The sequence below is a fragment of the Rhinoderma darwinii genome, chromosome 1 (assembly GCF_050947455.1).
Source record: "Rhinoderma darwinii isolate aRhiDar2 chromosome 1, aRhiDar2.hap1, whole genome shotgun sequence".
Classification (NCBI taxonomy): domain Eukaryota; kingdom Metazoa; phylum Chordata; class Amphibia; order Anura; family Rhinodermatidae; genus Rhinoderma; species Rhinoderma darwinii.
The window spans coordinates 382,380,426-382,402,180 of NC_134687.1; the positions used below are offsets into that span (position 1 = coordinate 382,380,426).

Below are 21,755 nucleotides of genomic sequence, written 5' to 3' on the forward strand. Positions count from 1 at the left end.
GCAATGATGTCTGAATATTCTCAGTTTGGTCCAAGCAATTATCTTAAAGGAAATGACATGTTGGAATTGTCTGTGATGAAGTAACTACCTTAGGAAATACTCTAGGCACTGACTATAAAGGCCCCAGTGAGAATTGAACTCACGACCCCTGGTTTACAAGACCAGTGCTCTAACCACTGAGCTATGAAGCCGACATATTGACTATGGCAACGACGTGGGTTTTATTCGAAATCACATAAGTCGTATCCTTCCATTAGCCTATAGTTGGTCTTACAAAGGAGAGGGAGGCATGACCAAATAACAGTTTAAAACCATAACTCCAGAACTAGCTGGGAATTTATTGGTTGATTTGCACAAAATTGAACGAGCTGCTCTTACAAATGAGAAGCCTGAAAATAAAAGTGTAAAACTGTAATTCTAGAACTGGCTGCTTATTTATCGGTAGATTGACAGAAAAATGAAATAGGTTTTTAGTGGATTGGAGAAAAAAAGAATCGGCCATCATGCATTCATGAAAAATGTTATGTTTTACTATAAGGTATCAGAAACATGCTTCAGAAACAGAAGCAAATCAAACTTTTAAGACAGTTTGGAAATCACATCTGAATGAATTGATGTGTTTGGGGTACAGAATGAGGAACAGAATTGCCCATGATGAATTCCTAAAAAATGTTATGTTTTACATTAAGGTATCAGAAACATGCTTCAGAAACATAGAAACAAATCAAACTTTTAGACAGTTTGGAAATCACAACTGAATGAATTGATGCTATTTATCGGTTTTTAGTGGATTGGAGAGAAACATGCTACAGAAACATAGAGAAACAAATCAAACTTTTAGACAGTTTGGAAATGACATCTAAATTAATTGATATTTTTGGGGACTGAATGAGTGAAGTATATGGAAACAGTGCAAAAATCTTCCTTTATGAACAAAATTGACACGGCCAGAGGCAATTTTTTTCCAAAATTTTCCATGCGAGACCGAACATGCATAATTTCCTGTTTATAAAAAAATAAAAGAGGTAATGTTGGACATAAACAATGGATTGAATGAAGCAATGATTTCTGAATATTCTCAGTTTGGACCAAGCAATTATCTTAAAGGAAATGACATGTTGGAATAGTCTGTGATGAAGTAACTACCTTAGGAAATACTCTAGGCACTGACTATAAAGGCCCCAGTGAGAATTGAACTCAAGACCCCTGCTCTAACCACTGAGCTATGAAGCCGACTTATTGACTATGACAACGACGTGGGTTTTATTCGAAATCACATAAGTCGTATCCTTCCATTAGCCTATAGTTGGTCTTACAAAGGAGAGGGAGGCATGACCAAATAACAGTTTAAAACCATAACTCCAGAACTAGCTGGGAATTTATTGGTTGATTTGCACAAAATTGAACGAGCTGCTCTTACAAATGAGAAGCCTGAAAATAAAAGTGTAAAACTGTAATTCTAGAACTGGCTGCTTATTTATCGGTAGATTGACAGAAAAATGAAATAGGTTTTTAGTGGATTGGAGAAAAAAAGAATCGGCCATCATGCATTCATGAAAAATTTTATGTTTTACTATAAGGTATCAGAAACATGCTTCAGAAACAGAAGCAAATCAAACTTTTAGACAGTTTGGAAATCACATCTGAATGAATTGATGTGTTTGGGGTACAGAATGAGGAACAGAATTGCCCATGATGAATTCCTAAAAAATGTTATGTTTTACATTAAGGTATCAGAAACATGCTTCAGAAACATAGAAACAAATCAAACTTTTAGACAGTTTGGAAATCACAACTGAATGAATTGATGCTATTTATCGGTTTTTAGTGGATTGGAGAGAAACAGTCATGTCAATCGGTAGATTGACAGAAAAATGAAATTGGTTTTTAGTAGATTGGAGAGAAACAGAGTTGTCCATCATGCATAGTTGGTCTTACAAAGGAGAGGGAGGCATGACCAAATAACAGTTTAAAACCATAACTCCAGAACTAGCTGGGAATTTATTGGTTGATTTGCACAAAATTGAACGAGCTGCTCTTACAAATGAGAAGCCTGAAAATAAAAGTGTAAAACTGTAATTCTAGAACTGGCTGCTTATTTATCGGTAGATTGACAGAAAAATGAAATAGGTTTTTAGTGGATTGGAGAAAAAAAGAATCGGCCATCATGCATTCATGAAAAATGTTATGTTTTACTATAAGGTATCAGAAACATGCTTCAGAAACAGAAGCAAATCAAACTTTTAGACAGTTTGGAAATCACATCTGAATGAATTGATGTGTTTGGGGTACAGAATGAGGAACAGAATTGCCCATGATGAATTCCTAAAAAATGTTATGTTTTACATTAAGGTATCAGAAACATGCTTCAGAAACATAGAAACAAATCAAACTTTTAGACAGTTTGGAAATCACAACTGAATGAATTGATGCTATTTATCGGTTTTTAGTGGATTGGAGAGAAACAGTAATGTCAATCGGTAGATTGACAGAAAAATGAAATTGGTTTTTAGTAGATTGGAGAGAAACAGAGTTGTCCATCATGCAGTCATGAAAAATGTTATGTTTTACATTAAGGTTTTAGAAACATGCTACAGAAACATAGAGAAACAAATCAAACTTTTAGACAGTTTGGAAATCACATCTAAATTAATTGATATTTTTGGGGACTGAATGAGTGAAGTATATGGAAACAGTGCAAAAATCTTCCTTTATGAACAAAATTGACACGGCCAGAGGCAATTTTTTTCCAAAATTTTCCATGCGAGACCGAACATGCATAATTTCCTATTTATAAAAAAATAAAAGAGGTAATGTTGGACATAAGCAATGGATTGAATGAAGCAATGATGTCTGAATATTCTCAGTTTGGTCCAAGCAATTATCTTAAAGGAAATGACATGTTGGAATTGTCTGTGATGAAGTAACTACCTTAGGAAATACTCTAGGCACTGACTATAAAGGCCCCAGTGAGAATTGAACTCACGACCCCTGGTTTACGAGACCAGTGCTCTAACCACTGAGCTATGAAGCCGACATATTGACTATGGCAACGACGTGGGTTTTATTCGAAATCACATAAGTCGTATCCTTCCATTAGCCTATAGTTGGTCTTACAAAGGAGAGGGAGGCATGACCAAATAACAGTTTAAAACCATAACTCCAGAACTAGCTGGGAATTTATTGGTTGATTTGCACAAAATTGAACGAGCTGCTCTTACAAATGAGAAGCCTGAAAATAAAAGTGTAAAACTGTAATTCTAGAACTGGCTGCTTATTTATCGGTAGATTGACAGAAAAATGAAATAGGTTTTTAGTGGATTGGAGAAAAAAAGAATCGGCCATCATGCATTCATGAAAAATGTTATGTTTTACTATAAGGTATCAGAAACATGCTTCAGAAACAGAAGCAAATCAAACTTTTAAGACAGTTTGGAAATCACATCTGAATGAATTGATGTGTTTGGGGTACAAAATGAGGAACAGAATTGCCCATGATGAATTCCTAAAAAATGTTATGTTTTACATTAAGGTATCAGAAACATGCTTCAGAAACATAGAAACAAATCAAACTTTTAGACAGTTTGGAAATCACAACTGAATGAATTGATGCTATTTATCGGTTTTTAGTGGATTGGAGAGAAACATGCTACAGAAACATAGAGAAACAAATCAAACTTTTAGACAGTTTGGAAATGACATCTAAATTAATTGATATTTTTGGGGACTGAATGAGTGAAGTATATGGAAACAGTGCAAAAATCTTCCTTTATGAACAAAATTGACACGGCCAGAGGCAATTTTTTTCCCAAATTTTCCATGCGAGACCGAACATGCATAATTTCCTGTTTATAAAAAAATAAAAGAGGTAATGTTGGACATAAGCAATGATGTCTGAATATTCTCAGTTTGGTCCAAGCAATTATCTTAAAGGAAATGACATGTTGGAATTGTCTGTGATGAAGTAACTACCTTAGGAAATACTCTAGGCACTGACTATAAAGGCCCCAGTGAGAATTGAACTCACGACCCCTGGTTTACGAGACCAGTGCTCTAACCACTGAGCTATGAAGCCGACATATTGACTATGGCAACGACGTGGGTTTTATTCTAAATCACATAAGTCGTATCCTTCCATTAGCCTATAGTTGGTCTTACAAAGGAGAGGGAGGCATGACCAAATAACAGTTTAAAACCATAACTCCAGAACTAGCTGGGAATTTATTGGTTGATTTGCACAAAATTGAACGAGCTGCTCTTACAAATGAGAAGCCTGAAAATAAAAGTGTAAAACTGTAATTCTAGAACTGGCTGCTTATTTATCGGTAGATTGACAGAAAAATGAAATAGGTTTTTAGTGGATTGGAGAAAAAAAGAATCGGCCATCATGCATTCATGAAAAATGTTATGTTTTACTATAAGGTATCAGAAACATGCTTCAGAAACAGAAGCAAATCAAACTTTTAAGACAGTTTGGAAATCACATCTGAATGAATTGATGTGTTTGGGGTACAAAATGAGGAACAGAATTGCCCATGATGAATTCCTAAAAAATGTTATGTTTTACATTAAGGTATCAGAAACATGCTTCAGAAACATAGAAACAAATCAAACTTTTAGACAGTTTGGAAATCACAACTGAATGAATTGATGCTATTTATCGGTTTTTAGTGGATTGGAGAGAAACATGCTACAGAAACATAGAGAAACAAATCAAACTTTTAGACAGTTTGGAAATGACATCTAAATTAATTGATATTTTTGGGGACTGAATGAGTGAAGTATATGGAAACAGTGCAAAAATCTTCCTTTATGAACAAAATTGACACGGCCAGAGGCAATTTTTTTCCCAAATTTTCCATGCGAGACCGAACATGCATAATTTCCTGTTTATAAAAAAATAAAAGAGGTAATGTTGGACATAAGCAATGGATTGAATGAAGCAATGATGTCTGAATATTCTCAGTTTGGTCCAAGCAATTATCTTAAAGGAAATGACATGTTGGAATTGTCTGTGATGAAGTAACTACCTTAGGAAATACTCTAGGCACTGACTATAAAGGCCCCAGTGAGAATTGAACTCACGACCCCTGGTTTACGAGACCAGTGCTCTAACCACTGAGCTATGAAGCCGACATATTGACTATGGCAACGACGTGGGTTTTATTCGAAATCACATAAGTCGTATCCTTCCATTAGCCTATAGTTGGTCTTACAAAGGAGAGGGAGGCATGACCAAATAACAGTTTAAAACCATAACTCCAGAACTAGCTGGGAATTTATTGGTTGATTTGCACAAAATTGAACGAGCTGCTCTTACAAATGAGAAGCCTGAAAATAAAAGTGTAAAACTGTAATTCTAGAACTGGCTGCTTATTTATCGGTAGATTGACAGAAAAATGAAATAGGTTTTTAGTGGATTGGAGAAAAAAAGAATCGGCCATCATGCATTCATGAAAAATTTTATGTTTTACTATAAGGTATCAGAAACATGCTTCAGAAACAGAAGCAAATCAAACTTTTAGACAGTTTGGAAATCACATCTGAATGAATTGATGTGTTTGGGGTACAGAATGAGGAACAGAATTGCCCATGATGAATTCCTAAAAAATGTTATGTTTTACATTAAGGTATCAGAAACATGCTTCAGAAACATAGAAACAAATCAAACTTTTAGACAGTTTGGAAATCACAACTGAATGAATTGATGCTATTTATCGGTTTTTAGTGGATTGGAGAGAAACAGTCATGTCAATCGGTAGATTGACAGAAAAATGAAATTGGTTTTTAGTAGATTGGAGAGAAACAGAGTTGTCCATCATGCATAGTTGGTCTTACAAAGGAGAGGGAGGCATGACCAAATAACAGTTTAAAACCATAACTCCAGAACTAGCTGGGAATTTATTGGTTGATTTGCACAAAATTGAACGAGCTGCTCTTACAAATGAGAAGCCTGAAAATAAAAGTGTAAAACTGTAATTCTAGAACTGGCTGCTTATTTATCGGTAGATTGACAGAAAAATTAAATAGGTTTTTAGTGGATTGGAGAAAAAAAGAATCGGCCATCATGCATTCATGAAAAATGTTATGTTTTACTATAAGGTATCAGAAACATGCTTCAGAAACAGAAGCAAATCAAACTTTTAGACAGTTTGGAAATCACATCTGAATGAATTGATGTGTTTGGGGTACAGAATGAGGAACAGAATTGCCCATGATGAATTCCTAAAAAATGTTATGTTTTACATTAAGGTATCAGAAACATGCTTCAGAAACATAGAAACAAATCAAACTTTTAGACAGTTTGGAAATCACAACTGAATGAATTGATGCTATTTATCGGTTTTTAGTGGATTGGAGAGAAACAGTCATGTCAATCGGTAGATTGACAGAAAAATGAAATTGGTTTTTAGTAGATTGGAGAGAAACAGAGTTGTCCATCATGCAGTCATGAAAAATGTTATGTTTTACATTAAGGTTTTAGAAACATGCTACAGAAACATAGAGAAACAAATCAAACTTTTAGACAGTTTGGAAATCACATCTAAATTAATTGATATTTTTGGGGACTGAATGAGTGAAGTATATGGAAACAGTGCAAAAATCTTCCTTTATGAACAAAATTGACACGGCCAGAGGCAATTTTTTTCCAAAATTTTCCATGCGAGACCGAACATGCATAATTTCCTGTTTATAAAAAAATAAAAGAGGTAATGTTGGACATAAGCAATGGATTGAATGAAGCAATGATGTCTGAATATTCTCAGTTTGGTCCAAGCAATTATCTTAAAGGAAATGACATGTTGGAATTGTCTGTGATGAAGTAACTACCTTAGGAAATACTCTAGGCACTGACTATAAAGGCCCCAGTGAGAATTGAACTCACCACCCCTGGTTTACGAGACCAGTGCTCTAACCACTGAGCTATGAAGCCGACATATTGACTATGGCAACGACGTGGGTTTTATTCGAAATCACATAAGTCGTATCCTTCCATTAGCCTATAGATGGTCTTACAAAGGAGAGGGAGGCATGACCAAATAACAGTTTAAAACCATAACTCCAGAACTAGCTGGGAATTTATTGGTTGATTTGCACAAAATTGAACGAGCTGCTCTTACAAATGAGAAGCCTGAAAATAAAAGTGTAAAACTGTAATTCTAGAACTGGCTGCTTATTTATCGGTAGATTGACAGAAAAATGAAATAGGTTTTTAGTGGATTGGAGAAAAAAAGAATCGGCCATCATGCATTCATGAAAAATGTTATGTTTTACTATAAGGTATCAGAAACATGCTTCAGAAACAGAAGCAAATCAAACTTTTAGACAGTTTGGAAATCACATCTGAATGAATTGATGTGTTTGGGGTACAGAATGAGGAACAGAATTGCCCATGATGAATTCCTAAAAAATGTTATGTTTTACATTGAGGTATCAGAAACATGCTTCAGAAACATAGAAACAAATCAAACTTTTAGACAGTTTTGAAATCACAACTGAATGAATTGATGCTATTTATCGGTTTTTAGTGGATTGGAGAGAAACAGTCATGTCAATCGGTAGATTGACAGAAAAATGAAATTGGTTTTTAGTAGATTGGAGAGAAACAGAGTTGTCCATCATGTATAGTTGGTCTTACAAAGGAGAGGGAGGCATGACCAAATAACAGTTTAAAACCATAACTCCAGAACTAGCTGGGAATTTATTGGTTGATTTGCACAAAATTGAACGAGCTGCTCTTACAAATGAGAAGCCTGAAAATAAAAGTGTAAAACTGTAATTCTAGAACTGGCTGCTTATTTATCGGTAGATTGACAGAAAAATGAAATAGGTTTTTAGTGGATTGGAGAAAAAAAGAATCGGCCATCATGCATTCATGAAAAATGTTATGTTTTACTATAAGGTATCAGAAACATGCTTCAGAAACAGAAGCAAATCAAACTTTTAGACAGTTTGGAAATCACATCTGAATGAATTGATGTGTTTGGGGTACAGAATGAGGAACAGAATTGCCCATGATGAATTCCTAAAAAATGTTATGTTTTACATTAAGGTATCAGAAACATGCTTCAGAAACATAGAAACAAATCAAACTTTTAGACAGTTTGGAAATCACAACTGAATGAATTGATGCTATTTATCGGTTTTTAGTGGATTGGAGAGAAACAGTCATGTCAATCGGTAGATTGACAGAAAAATGAAATTGGTTTTTAGTAGATTGGAGAGAAACAGAGTTGTCCATCATGCAGTCATGAAAAATGTTATGTTTTACATTAAGGTTTTAGAAACATGCTACAGAAACATAGAGAAACAAATCAAACTTTTAGACAGTTTGGAAATCACATCTAAATTAATTGATATTTTTGGGGACTGAATGAGTGAAGTATATGGAAACAGTGCAAAAATCTTCCTTTATGAACAAAATTGACACGGCCAGAGGCAATTTTTTTCCAAAATTTTCCATGCGAGACCGAACATGCATAATTTCCTGTTTATAAAAAAATAAAAGAGGTAATGTTGGACATAAGCAATGGATTGAATGAAGCAATGATGTCTGAATATTCTCAGTTTGGTCCAAGCAATTATCTTAAAGGAAATGACATGTTGGAATTGTCTGTGATGAAGTAACTACCTTAGGAAATACTCTAGGCACTGACTATAAAGGCCCCAGTGAGAATTGAACTCACCACCCTTGGTTTACGAGACCAGTGCTCTAACCACTGAGCTATGAAGCCGACATATTGACTATGGCAACGACGTGGGTTTTATTCGAAATCACATAAGTCGTATCCTTCCATTAGCCTATAGTTGGTCTTACAAAGGAGAGGGAGGCATGACCAAATAACAGTTTAAAACCATAACTCCAGAACTAGCTGGGAATTTATTGGTTGATTTGCACAAAATTGAACGAGCTGCTCTTACAAATGAGAAGCCTGAAAATAAAAGTGTAAAACTGTAATTCTAGAACTGGCTGCTTATTTATCGGTAGATTGACAGAAAAATGAAATAGGTTTTTAGTGGATTGGAGAAAAAAAGAATCGGCCATCATGCATTCATGAAAAATGTTATGTTTTACTATAAGGTATCAGAAACATGCTTCAGAAACAGAAGCAAATCAAACTTTTAGACAGTTTGGAAATCACATCTGAATGAATTGATGTGTTTGGGGTACAGAATGAGGAACAGAATTGCCCATGATGAATTCCTAAAAAATGTTATGTTTTACATTAAGGTATCAGAAACATGCTTCAGAAACATAGAAACAAATCAAACTTTTAGACAGTTTGGAAATCACAACTGAATGAATTGATGCTATTTATCGGTTTTTAGTGGATTGGAGAGAAACAGTAATGTCAATCGGTAGATTGACAGAAAAATGAAATTGGTTTTTAGTAGATTGGAGAGAAACAGAGTTGTCCATCATGCAGTCATGAAAAATGTAATGTTTTACATTAAGGTTTTAGAAACATGCTACAGAAACATAGAGAAACAAATCAAACTTTTAGACAGTTTGGAAATCACATCTAAATTAATTGATATTTTTGGGGACTGAATGAGTGAAGTATATGGAAACAGTGCAAAAATCTTCCTTTATGAACAAAATTGACACGGCCAGAGGCAATTTTTTTCCAAAATTTTCCATGCGAGACCGAACATGCATAATTTCCTGTTTATAAAAAAATAAAAGAGGTAATGTTGGACATAAGCAATGGATTGAATGAAGCAATGATGTCTGAATATTCTCAGTTTGGTCCAAGCAATTATCTTAAAGGAAATGACATGTTGGAATTGTCTGTGATGAAGTAACTACCTTAGGAAATACTCTAGGCACTGACTATAAAGGCCCCAGTGAGAATTGAACTCACCACCCCTGGTTTACGAGACCAGTGCTCTAACCACTGAGCTATGAAGCCGACATATTGACTATGGCAACGACGTGGGTTTTATTCGAAATCACATAAGTCGTATCCTTCCATTAGCCTATAGTTGGTCTTACAAAGGAGAGGGAGGCATGACCAAATAACAGTTTAAAACCATAACTCCAGAACTAGCTGGGAATTTATTGGTTGATTTGCACAAAATTGAACGAGCTGCTCTTACAAATGAGAAGCCTGAAAATAAAAGTGTAAAACTGTAATTCTAGAACTGGCTGCTTATTTATCGGTAGATTGACAGAAAAATGAAATAGGTTTTTAGTGGATTGGAGAAAAAAAGAATCGGCCATCATGCATTCATGAAAAATGTTATGTTTTACTATAAGGTATCAGAAACATGCTTCAGAAACAGAAGCAAATCAAACTTTTAAGACAGTTTGGAAATCACATCTGAATGAATTGATGTGTTTGGGGTACAGAATGAGGAACAGAATTGCCCATGATGAATTCCTAAAAAATGTTATGTTTTACATTAAGGTATCAGAAACATGCTTCAGAAACATAGAAACAAATCAAACTTTTAGACAGTTTGGAAATCACAACTGAATGAATTGATGCTATTTATCGGTTTTTAGTGGATTGGAGAGAAACAGTAATGTCAATCGGTAGATTGACAGAAAAATGAAATTGGTTTTTAGTAGATTGGAGAGAAACAGAGTTGTCCATCATGCAGTCATGAAAAATGTAATGTTTTACATTAAGGTTTTAGAAACATGCTACAGAAACATAGAGAAACAAATCAAACTTTTAGACAGTTTGGAAATCACATCTAAATTAATTGATATTTTTGGGGACTGAATGAGTGAAGTATATGGAAACAGTGCAAAAATCTTCCTTTATGAACAAAATTGACACGGCCAGAGGCAATTTTTTTCCAAAATTTTCCATGCGAGACCGAACATGCATAATTTCCTGTTTATAAAAAAATAAAAGAGGTAATGTTGGACATAAGCAATGGATTGAATGAAGCAATGATGTCTGAATATTCTCAGTTTGGTCCAAGCAATTATCTTAAAGGAAATGACATGTTGGAATTGTCTGTGATGAAGTAACTACCTTAGGAAATACTCTAGGCACTGACTATAAAGGCCCCAGTGAGAATTGAACTCACGACCCCTGGTTTACGAGACCAGTGCTCTAACCACTGAGCTATGAAGCCGACATATTGACTATGGCAACGACGTGGGTTTTATTCGAAATCACATAAGTCGTATCCTTCCATTAGCCTATAGTTGGTCTTACAAAGGAGAGGGAGGCATGACCAAATAACAGTTTAAAACCATAACTCCAGAACTAGCTGGGAATTTATTGGTTGATTTGCACAAAATTGAACGAGCTGCTCTTACAAATGAGAAGCCTGAAAATAAAAGTGTAAAACTGTAATTCTAGAACTGGCTGCTTATTTATCGGTAGATTGACAGAAAAATGAAATAGGTTTTTAGTGGATTGGAGAAAAAAAGAATCGGCCATCATGCATTCATGAAAAATGTTATGTTTTACTATAAGGTATCAGAAACATGCTTCAGAAACAGAAGCAAATCAAACTTTTAAGACAGTTTGGAAATCACATCTGAATGAATTGATGTGTTTGGGGTACAGAATGAGGAACAGAATTGCCCATGATGAATTCCTAAAAAATGTTATGTTTTACATTAAGGTATCAGAAACATGCTTCAGAAACATAGAAACAAATCAAACTTTTAGACAGTTTGGAAATCACAACTGAATGAATTGATGCTATTTATCGGTTTTTAGTGGATTGGAGAGAAACATGCTACAGAAACATAGAGAAACAAATCAAACTTTTAGACAGTTTGGAAATGACATCTAAATTAATTGATATTTTTGGGGACTGAATGAGTGAAGTATATGGAAACAGTGCAAAAATCTTCCTTTATGAACAAAATTGACACGGCCAGAGGCAATTTTTTTCCAAAATTTTCCATGCGAGACCGAACATGCATAATTTCCTGTTTATAAAAAAATAAAAGAGGTAATGTTGGACATAAGCAATGGATTGAATGAAGCAATGATGTCTGAATATTCTCAGTTTGGTCCAAGCAATTATATTAAAGGAAATGACATGTTGGAATTGTCTGTGATGAAGTAACTACCTTAGGAAATACTCTAGGCACTGACTATAAAGGCCACAGTGAGAATTGAACTCACGACCCCTGGTTTACGAGACCAGTGCTCTAACCACTGAGCTATGAAGCCGACATATTGACTATGGCAACGACGTGGGTTTTATTCGAAATCACATAAGTCGTATCCTTCCATTAGCCTATAGTTGGTCTTACAAAGGAGAGGGAGGCATGACCAAATAACAGTTTAAAACCATAACTCCAGAACTAGCTGGGAATTTATTGGTTGATTTGCACAAAATTGAACGAGCTGCTCTTACAAATGAGAAGCCTGAAAATAAAAGTGTAAAACTGTAATTCTAGAACTGGCTGCTTATTTATCGGTAGATTGACAGAAAAATGAAATAGGTTTTTAGTGGATTGGAGAAAAAAAGAATCGGCCATCATGCATTCATGAAAAATTTTATGTTTTACTATAAGGTATCAGAAACATGCTTCAGAAACAGAAGCAAATCAAACTTTTAGACAGTTTGGAAATCACATCTGAATGAATTGATGTGTTTGGGGTACAGAATGAGGAACAGAATTGCCCATGATGAATTCCTAAAAAATGTTATGTTTTACATTAAGGTATCAGAAACATGCTTCAGAAACATTGAAACAAATCAAACTTTTAGACAGTTTGGAAATCACAACTGAATGAATTGATGCTATTTATCGGTTTTTAGTGGATTGGAGAGAAACAGTCATGTCAATCGGTAGATTGACAGAAAAATGAAATTGGTTTTTAGTAGATTGGAGAGAAACAGAGTTGTCCATCATGCATAGTTGGTCTTACAAAGGAGAGGGAGGCATGACCAAATAACAGTTTAAAACCATAACTCCAGAACTAGCTGGGAATTTATTGGTTGATTTGCACAAAATTGAACGAGCTGCTCTTACAAATGAGAAGCCTGAAAATAAAAGTGTAAAACTGTAATTCTAGAACTGGCTGCTTATTTATCGGTAGATTGACAGAAAAATGAAATAGGTTTTTAGTGGATTGGAGAAAAAAAGAATCGGCCATCATGCATTCATGAAAAATGTTATGTTTTACTATAAGGTATCAGAAACATGCTTCAGAAACAGAAGCAAATCAAACTTTTAGACAGTTTGGAAATCACATCTGAATGAATTGATGTGTTTGGGGTACAGAATGAGGAACAGAATTGCCCATGATGAATTCCTAAAAAATGTTATGTTTTACATTAAGGTATCAGAAACATGCTTCAGAAACATAGAAACAAATCAAACTTTTAGACAGTTTGGAAATCACAACTGAATGAATTGATGCTATTTATCGGTTTTTAGTGGATTGGAGAGAAACAGTAATGTCAATCGGTAGATTGACAGAAAAATGAAATTGGTTTTTAGTAGATTGGAGAGAAACAGAGTTGTCCATCATGCAGTCATGAAAAATGTTATGTTTTACATTAAGGTTTTAGAAACATGCTACAGAAACATAGAGAAACAAATCAAACTTTTAGACAGTTTGGAAATCACATCTAAATTAATTGATATTTTTGGGGACTGAATGAGTGAAGTATATGGAAACAGTGCAAAAATCTTCCTTTATGAACAAAATTGACACGGCCAGAGGCAATTTTTTTCCAAAATTTTCCATGCGAGACCGAACATGCATAATTTCCTGTTTATAAAAAAATAAAAGAGGTAATGTTGGACATAAGCAATGGATTGAATGAAGCAATGATGTCTGAATATTCTCAGTTTGGTCCAAGCAATTATCTTAAAGGAAATGACATGTTGGAATTGTCTGTGATGAAGTAACTACCTTAGGAAATACTCTAGGCACTGACTATAAAGGCCCCAGTGAGAATTGAACTCACGACCCCTGGTTTACGAGACCAGTGCTCTAACCACTGAGCTATGAAGCCGACATATTGACTATGGCAACGACGTGGGTTTTATTCGAAATCACATAAGTCGTATCCTTCCATTAGCCTATAGTTGGTCTTACAAAGGAGAGGGAGGCATGACCAAATAACAGTTTAAAACCATAACTCCAGAACTAGCTGGGAATTTATTGGTTGATTTGCACAAAATTGAACGAGCTGCTCTTACAAATGAGAAGCCTGAAAATAAAAGTGTAAAACTGTAATTCTAGAACTGGCTGCTTATTTATCGGTAGATTGACAGAAAAATGAAATAGGTTTTTAGTGGATTGGAGAAAAAAAGAATCGGCCATCATGCATTCATGAAAAATGTTATGTTTTACTATAAGGTATCAGAAACATGCTTCAGAAACAGAAGCAAATCAAACTTTTAAGACAGTTTGGAAATCACATCTGAATGAATTGATGTGTTTGGGGTACAAAATGAGGAACAGAATTGCCCATGATGAATTCCTAAAAAATGTTATGTTTTACATTAAGGTATCAGAAACATGCTTCAGAAACATAGAAACAAATCAAACTTTTAGACAGTTTGGAAATCACAACTGAATGAATTGATGCTATTTATCGGTTTTTAGTGGATTGGAGAGAAACATGCTACAGAAACATAGAGAAACAAATCAAACTTTTAGACAGTTTGGAAATCACATCTAAATTAATTGATATTTTTGGGGACTGAATGAGTGAAGTATATGGAAACAGTGCAAAAATCTTCCTTTATGAACAAAATTGACACGGCCAGAGGCAATTTTTTTCCCAAATTTTCCATGCGAGACCGAACATGCATAATTTCCTGTTTATAAAAAAATAAAAGAGGTAATGTTGGACATAAGCAATGGATTGAATGAAGGAATGATGTCTGAATATTCTCAGTTTGGTCCAAGCAATTATCTTAAAGGAAATGACATGTTGGAATTGTCTGTGATGAAGTAACTACCTTAGGAAATACTCTAGGCACTGACTATAAAGGCCCCAGTGAGAATTGAACTCACGACCCCTGGTTTACGAGACCAGTGCTCTAACCACTGAGCTATGAAGCCGACATATTGACTATGGCAACGACGTGGGTTTTATTCGAAATCACATAAGTCGTATCCTTCCATTAGCCTATAGTTGGTCTTACAAAGGAGAGGGAGGCATGACCAAATAACAGTTTAAAACCATAACTCCAGAACTAGCTGGGAATTTATTGGTTGATTTGCACAAAATTGAACGAGCTGCTCTTACAAATGAGAAGCCTGAAAATAAAAGTGTAAAACTGTAATTCTAGAACTGGCTGCTTATTTATCGGTAGATTGACAGAAAAATGAAATAGGTTTTTAGTGGATTGGAGAAAAAAAGTATCGGCCATCATGCATTCATGAAAAATTTTATGTTTTACTATAAGGTATCAGAAACATGCTTCAGAAACAGAAGCAAATCAAACTTTTAGACAGTTTGGAAATCACATCTGAATGAATTGATGTGTTTGGGGTACAGAATGAGGAACAGAATTGCCCATGATGAATTCCTAAAAAATGTTATGTTTTACATTAAGGTATCAGAAACATGCTTCAGAAACATAGAAACAAATCAAACTTTTAGACAGTTTGGAAATCACAACTGAATGAATTGATGCTATTTATCGGTTTTTAGTGGATTGGAGAGAAACAGTCATGTCAATCGGTAGATTGACAGAAAAATGAAATTGGTTTTTAGTAGATTGGAGAGAAACAGAGTTGTCCATCATGCATAGTTGGTCTTACAAAGGAGAGGGAGGCATGACCAAATAACAGTTTAAAACCATAACTCCAGAACTAGCTGGGAATTTATTGGTTGATTTGCACAAAATTGAACGAGCTGCTCTTACAAATGAGAAGCCTGAAAATAAAAGTGTAAAACTGTAATTCTAGAACTGGCTGCTTATTTATCGGTAGATTGACAGAAAAATGAAATAGGTTTTTAGTGGATTGGAGAAAAAAAGAATCGGCCATCATGCATTCATGAAAAATGTTATGTTTTACTATAAGGTATCAGAAACATGCTTCAGAAACAGAAGCAAATCAAACTTTTAGACAGTTTGGAAATCACATCTGAATGAATTGATGTGTTTGGGGTACAGAATGAGGAACAGAATTGCCCATGATGAATTCCTAAAAAATGTTATGTTTTACATTAAGGTATCAGAAACATGCTTCAGAAACATAGAAACAAATCAAACTTTTAGACAGTTTGGAAATCACAACTGAATGAATTGATGCTATTTATCGGTTTTTAGTGGATTGGAGAGAAACAGTAATGTCAATCGGTAGATTGACAGAAAAATGAAATTGGTTTTTAGTAGATTGGAGAGAAACAGAGTTGTCCATCATGCAGTCATGAAAAATGTAATGTTTTACATTAAGGTTTTAGAAACATGCTACAGAAACATAGAGAAACAAATCAAACTTTTAGACAGTTTGGAAATCACATCTAAATTAATTGATATTTTTGGGGACTGAATGAGTGAAGTATATGGAAACAGTGCAAAAATCTTCCTTTATGAACAAAATTGACACGGCCAGAGGCAATTTTTTTCCAAAATTTTCCATGCGAGACCGAACATGCATAATTTCCTGTTTATAAAAAAATAAAAGAGGTAATGTTGGACATAAGCAATGGATTGAATGAAGCAATGATGTCTGAATATTCTCAGTTTGGTCCAAGCAATTATCTTAAAGGAAATGACATGTTGGAATTGTCTGTGATGAAGTAACTACCTTAGGAAATACTCTAGGCACTGACTATAAAGGCCCCAGTGAGAATTGAACTCACGACCCCTGGTTTACGAGACCAGTGCTCTAACCACTGAGCTATGAAGCCGACATATTGACTATGGCAACGACGTGGGTTTTATTCGAAATCACATAAGTCGTATCCTTCCATTAGCCTATAGTTGGTCTTACAAAGGAGAGGGAGGCATGACCAAATAACAGTTTAAAACCATAACTCCAGAACTAGCTGGGAATTTATTGGTTGATTTGCACAAAATTGAACGAGCTGCTCTTACAAATGAGAAGCCTGAAAATAAAAGTGTAAAACTGTAATTCTAGAACTGGCTGCTTATTTATCGGTAGATTGACAGAAAAATGAAATAGGTTTTTAGTGGATTGGAGAAAAAAAGTATCGGCCATCATGCATTCATGAAAAATTTTATGTTTTACTATAAGGTATCAGAAACATGCTTCAGAAACAGAAGCAAATCAAACTTTTAGACAGTTTGGAAATCACATCTGAATGAATTGATGTGTTTGGGGTACAGAATGAGGAACAGAATTGCCCATGATGAATTCCTAAAAAATGTTATGTTTTACATTAAGGTATCAGAAACATGCTTCAGAAACATAGAAACAAATCAAACTTTTAGACAGTTTGGAAATCACAACTGAATGAATTGATGCTATTTATCGGTTTTTAGTGGATTGGAGAGAAACAGTCATGTCAATCGGTAGATTGACAGAAAAATGAAATTGGTTTTTAGTAGATTGGAGAGAAACAGAGTTGTCCATCATGCATAGTTGGTCTTACAAAGGAGAGGGAGGCATGACCAAATAACAGTTTAAAACCATAACTCCAGAACTAGCTGGGAATTTATTGGTTGATTTGCACAAAATTGAACGAGCTGCTCTTACAAATGAGAAGCCTGAAAATAAAAGTGTAAAACTGTAATTCTAGAACTGGCTGCTTATTTATCGGTAGATTGACAGAAAAATGAAATAGGTTTTTAGTGGATTGGAGAAAAAAAGAATCGGCCATCATGCATTCATGAAAAATGTTATGTTTTACTATAAGGTATCAGAAACATGCTTCAGAAACAGAAGCAAATCAAACTTTTAGACAGTTTGGAAATCACATCTGAATGAATTGATGTGTTTGGGGTACAGAATGAGGAACAGAATTGCCCATGATGAATTCCTAAAAAATGTTATGTTTTACATTAAGGTATCAGAAACATGCTTCAGAAACATAGAAACAAATCAAACTTTTAGACAGTTTGGAAATCACAACTGAATGAATTGATGCTATTTATCGGTTTTTAGTGGATTGGAGAGAAACAGTAATGTCAATCGGTAGATTGACAGAAAAATGAAATTGGTTTTTAGTAGATTGGAGAGAAACAGAGTTGTCCATCATGCAGTCATGAAAAATGTAATGTTTTACATTAAGGTTTTAGAAACATGCTACAGAAACATAGAGAAACAAATCAAACTTTTAGACAGTTTGGAAATCACATCTAAATTAATTGATATTTTTGGGGACTGAATGAGTGAAGTATATGGAAACAGTGCAAAAATCTTCCTTTATGAACAAAATTGACACGGCCAGAGGCAATTTTTTTCCAAAATTTTCCATGCGAGACCGAACATGCATAATTTCCTGTTTATAAAAAAATAAAAGAGGTAATGTTGGACATAAGCAATGGATTGAATGAAGCAATGATGTCTGAATATTCTCAGTTTGGTCCAAGCAATTATCTTAAAGGAAATGACATGTTGGAATTGTCTGTGATGAAGTAACTACCTTAGGAAATACTCTAGGCACTGACTATAAAGGCCCCAGTGAGAATTGAACTCACGACCCCTGGTTTACAAGACCAGTGCTCTAACCACTGAGCTATGAAGCCGACATATTGACTATGGCAACGACGTGGGTTTTATTCGAAATCACATAAGTCGTATCCTTCCATTAGCCTATAGTTGGTCTTACAAAGGAGAGGGAGGCATGACCAAATAACAGTTTAAAACCATAACTCCAGAACTAGCTGGGAATTTATTGGTTGATTTGCACAAAATTGAACGAGCTGCTCTTACAAATGAGAAGCCTGAAAATAAAAGTGTAAAACTGTAATTCTAGAACTGGCTGCTTATTTATCGGTAGATTGACAGAAAAATGAAATAGGTTTTTAGTGGATTGGAGAAAAAAAGAATCGGCCATCATGCATTCATGAAAAATGTTATGTTTTACTATAAGGTATCAGAAACATGCTTCAGAAACAGAAGCAAATCAAACTTTTAGACAGTTTGGAAATCACATCTGAATGAATTGATGTGTTTGGGGTACAGAATGAGGAACAGAATTGCCCATGATGAATTCCTAAAAAATGTTATGTTTTACATTAAGGTATCAGAAACATGCTTCAGAAACATAGAAACAAATCAAACTTTTAGACAGTTTGGAAATCACAACTGAATGAATTGATGCTATTTATCGGTTTTTAGTGGATTGGAGAGAAACAGTAATGTCAATCGGTAGATTGACAGAAAAATGAAATTGGTTTTTAGTAGATTGGAGAGAAACAGAGTTGTCCATCATGCAGTCATGAAAAATGTTATGTTTTACATTAAGGTTTTAGAAACATGCTACAGAAACATAGAGAAACAAATCAAACTTTTAGACAGTTTGGAAATCACATCTAAATTAATTGATATTTTTGGGGACTGAATGAGTGAAGTATATGGAAACAGTGCAAAAATCTTCCTTTATGAACAAAATTGACACGGCCAGAGGCAATTTTTTTCCAAAATTTTCCATGCGAGACCGAACATGCATAATTTCCTGTTTATAAAAAAATAAAAGAGGTAATGTTGGACATAAGCAATGGATTGAATGAAGCAATGATGTCTGAATATTCTCAGTTTGGTCCAAGCAATTATCTTAAAGGAAATGACATGTTGGAATTGTCTGTGATGAAGTAACTACCTTAGGAAATACTCTAGGCACTGACTATAAAGGCCCCAGTGAGAATTGAACTCACGACCCCTGGTTTACGAGACCAGTGCTCTAACCACTGAGCTATGAAGCCGACATATTGACTATGGCAACGACGTGGGTTTTATTCGAAATCACATAAGTCGTATCCTTCCATTAGCCTATAGTTGGTCTTACAAAGGAGAGGGAGGCATGACCAAATAACAGTTTAAAACCATAACTCCAGAACTAGCTGGGAATTTATTGGTTGATTTGCACAAAATTGAACGAGCTGCTCTTACAAATGAGAAGCCTGAAAATAAAAGTGTAAAACTGTAATTCTAGAACTGGCTGCTTATTTATCGGTAGATTGACAGAAAAATGAAATAGGTTTTTAGTGGATTGGAGAAAAAAAGAATCGGCCATCATGCATTCATGAAAAATGTTATGTTTTACTATAAGGTATCAGAAACATGCTTCAGAAACAGAAACAAATCAAACTTTTAAGACAGTTTGGAAATCACATCTGAATGAATTGATGTGTTTGGGGTACAGAATGAGGAACAGAATTGCCCATGATGAATTCCTAAAAAATGTTAGGTTTTACATTAAGGTATCAGAAACATGCTTCAGAAACATAGAAACAAATCAAACTTTTAGACAGTTTGGAAATCACAACTGAATGAATTGATGCTATTTATCGGTTTTTAGTGGATTGGAGAGAAACATGCTACAGAAACATAGAGAAACAAATCAAACTTTTAGACAGTTTGGAAATGACATCTAAATTAATTGATATTTTTGGGGACTGAATGAGTGAAGTATATGGAAACAGTGCAAAAATCTTCCTTTATGAACAAAATTGACACGGCCAGAGGCAATTTTTTTCCAAAATTTTCCATGCGAGACCGAACATGCATAATTTCCTGTTTATAAAAAAATAAAAGAGGTAATGTTGGACATAAGCAATGGATTGAATGAAGCAATGATGTCTGAATATTCTCAGTTTGGTCCAAGCAATTATCTTAAAAGAAATGACATGTTGGAATTGTCTGTGATGAAGTAACTACCTTAGGAAATACTCTAGGCACTGACTATAAAGGCCCCAGTGAGAATTGAACTCACGACCCCTGGTTTACGAGACCAGTGCTCTAACCACTGAGCTATGAAGCCGACATATTGACTATGGCAACGACGTGGGTTTTATTCGAAATCACATAAGTCGTATCCTTCCATTAGCCTATAGTTGGTCTTACAAAGGAGAGGGAGGCATGACCAAATAACAGTTTAAAACCATAACTCCAGAACTAGCTGGGAATTTATTGGTTGATTTGCACAAAATTGAACGAGCTGCTCTTACAAATGAGAAGCCTGAAAATAAAAGTGTAAAACTGTAATTCTAGAACTGGCTGCTTATTTATCGGTAGATTGACAGAAAAATGAAATAGGTTTTTAGTGGATTGGAGAAAAAAAGAATCGGCCATCATGCATTCATGAAAAATTTTATGTTTTACTATAAGGTATCAGAAACATGCTTCAGAAACAGAAGCAAATCAAACTTTTAGACAGTTTGGAAATCACATCTGAATGAATTGATGTGTTTGGGGTACAGAATGAGGAACAGAATTGCCCATGATGAATTCCTAAAAAATGTTATGTTTTACATTAAGGTATCAGAAACATGCTTCAGAAACATAGAAACAAATCAAACTTTTAGACAGTTTGGAAATCACAACTGAATGAATTGATGCTATTTATCGGTTTTTAGTGGATTGGAGAGAAACAGTCATGTCAATCGGTAGATTGACAGAAAAATGAAATTGGTTTTTAGTAGATTGGAGAGAAACAGAGTTGTCCATCATGCATAGTTGGTCTTACAAAGGAGAGGGAGGCATGACCAAATAACAGTTTAAAACCATAACTCCAGAACTAGCTGGGAATTTATTGGTTGATTTGCACAAAATTGAACGAGCTGCTCTTACAAATGAGAAGCCTGAAAATAAAAGTGTAAAACTGTAATTCTAGAACTGGCTGCTTATTTATCGGTAGATTGACAGAAAAATGAAATAGGTTTTTAG

The 21,755-nt window shown here is 34.7% G+C and overlaps 15 non-coding genes across 15 annotated transcripts; all 15 read right to left on the reverse strand.

Annotated features, from left to right (window-relative positions):
- Positions 1–118: 118 nt before the first annotated feature.
- On the reverse strand, positions 119–191 carry TRNAT-UGU (transfer RNA threonine (anticodon UGU)). Its single transcript has one exon. It is a non-coding gene; the product is annotated as a tRNA-Thr (tRNA).
- Positions 192–2,961: 2,770 nt separating this feature from the next.
- TRNAT-CGU (transfer RNA threonine (anticodon CGU)) lies at positions 2,962–3,034 on the reverse strand. Its single transcript has one exon. It is a non-coding gene; the product is annotated as a tRNA-Thr (tRNA).
- Positions 3,035–4,002: 968 nt separating this feature from the next.
- Positions 4,003–4,075, reverse strand: TRNAT-CGU (transfer RNA threonine (anticodon CGU)). Its single transcript has one exon. It is a non-coding gene; the product is annotated as a tRNA-Thr (tRNA).
- Positions 4,076–5,060: 985 nt separating this feature from the next.
- On the reverse strand, positions 5,061–5,133 carry TRNAT-CGU (transfer RNA threonine (anticodon CGU)). The gene has a single exon. It is a non-coding gene; the product is annotated as a tRNA-Thr (tRNA).
- A 1,728-nt stretch (positions 5,134–6,861) lies between these two features.
- On the reverse strand, positions 6,862–6,934 carry TRNAT-CGU (transfer RNA threonine (anticodon CGU)). The gene has a single exon. It is a non-coding gene; the product is annotated as a tRNA-Thr (tRNA).
- A 1,728-nt stretch (positions 6,935–8,662) lies between these two features.
- TRNAT-CGU (transfer RNA threonine (anticodon CGU)) lies at positions 8,663–8,735 on the reverse strand. Its single transcript has one exon. It is a non-coding gene; the product is annotated as a tRNA-Thr (tRNA).
- Positions 8,736–9,841: 1,106 nt separating this feature from the next.
- Positions 9,842–9,914, reverse strand: TRNAT-CGU (transfer RNA threonine (anticodon CGU)). Its single transcript has one exon. It is a non-coding gene; the product is annotated as a tRNA-Thr (tRNA).
- A 1,107-nt stretch (positions 9,915–11,021) lies between these two features.
- On the reverse strand, positions 11,022–11,094 carry TRNAT-CGU (transfer RNA threonine (anticodon CGU)). Its single transcript has one exon. It is a non-coding gene; the product is annotated as a tRNA-Thr (tRNA).
- A 985-nt stretch (positions 11,095–12,079) lies between these two features.
- TRNAT-CGU (transfer RNA threonine (anticodon CGU)) lies at positions 12,080–12,152 on the reverse strand. The gene has a single exon. It is a non-coding gene; the product is annotated as a tRNA-Thr (tRNA).
- A 1,728-nt stretch (positions 12,153–13,880) lies between these two features.
- Positions 13,881–13,953, reverse strand: TRNAT-CGU (transfer RNA threonine (anticodon CGU)). Its single transcript has one exon. It is a non-coding gene; the product is annotated as a tRNA-Thr (tRNA).
- A 985-nt stretch (positions 13,954–14,938) lies between these two features.
- On the reverse strand, positions 14,939–15,011 carry TRNAT-CGU (transfer RNA threonine (anticodon CGU)). Its single transcript has one exon. It is a non-coding gene; the product is annotated as a tRNA-Thr (tRNA).
- Positions 15,012–16,739: 1,728 nt separating this feature from the next.
- TRNAT-CGU (transfer RNA threonine (anticodon CGU)) lies at positions 16,740–16,812 on the reverse strand. The gene has a single exon. It is a non-coding gene; the product is annotated as a tRNA-Thr (tRNA).
- A 1,728-nt stretch (positions 16,813–18,540) lies between these two features.
- Positions 18,541–18,613, reverse strand: TRNAT-UGU (transfer RNA threonine (anticodon UGU)). The gene has a single exon. It is a non-coding gene; the product is annotated as a tRNA-Thr (tRNA).
- Positions 18,614–19,719: 1,106 nt separating this feature from the next.
- On the reverse strand, positions 19,720–19,792 carry TRNAT-CGU (transfer RNA threonine (anticodon CGU)). The gene has a single exon. It is a non-coding gene; the product is annotated as a tRNA-Thr (tRNA).
- A 985-nt stretch (positions 19,793–20,777) lies between these two features.
- On the reverse strand, positions 20,778–20,850 carry TRNAT-CGU (transfer RNA threonine (anticodon CGU)). Its single transcript has one exon. It is a non-coding gene; the product is annotated as a tRNA-Thr (tRNA).
- Positions 20,851–21,755: the final 905 nt, after the last annotated feature.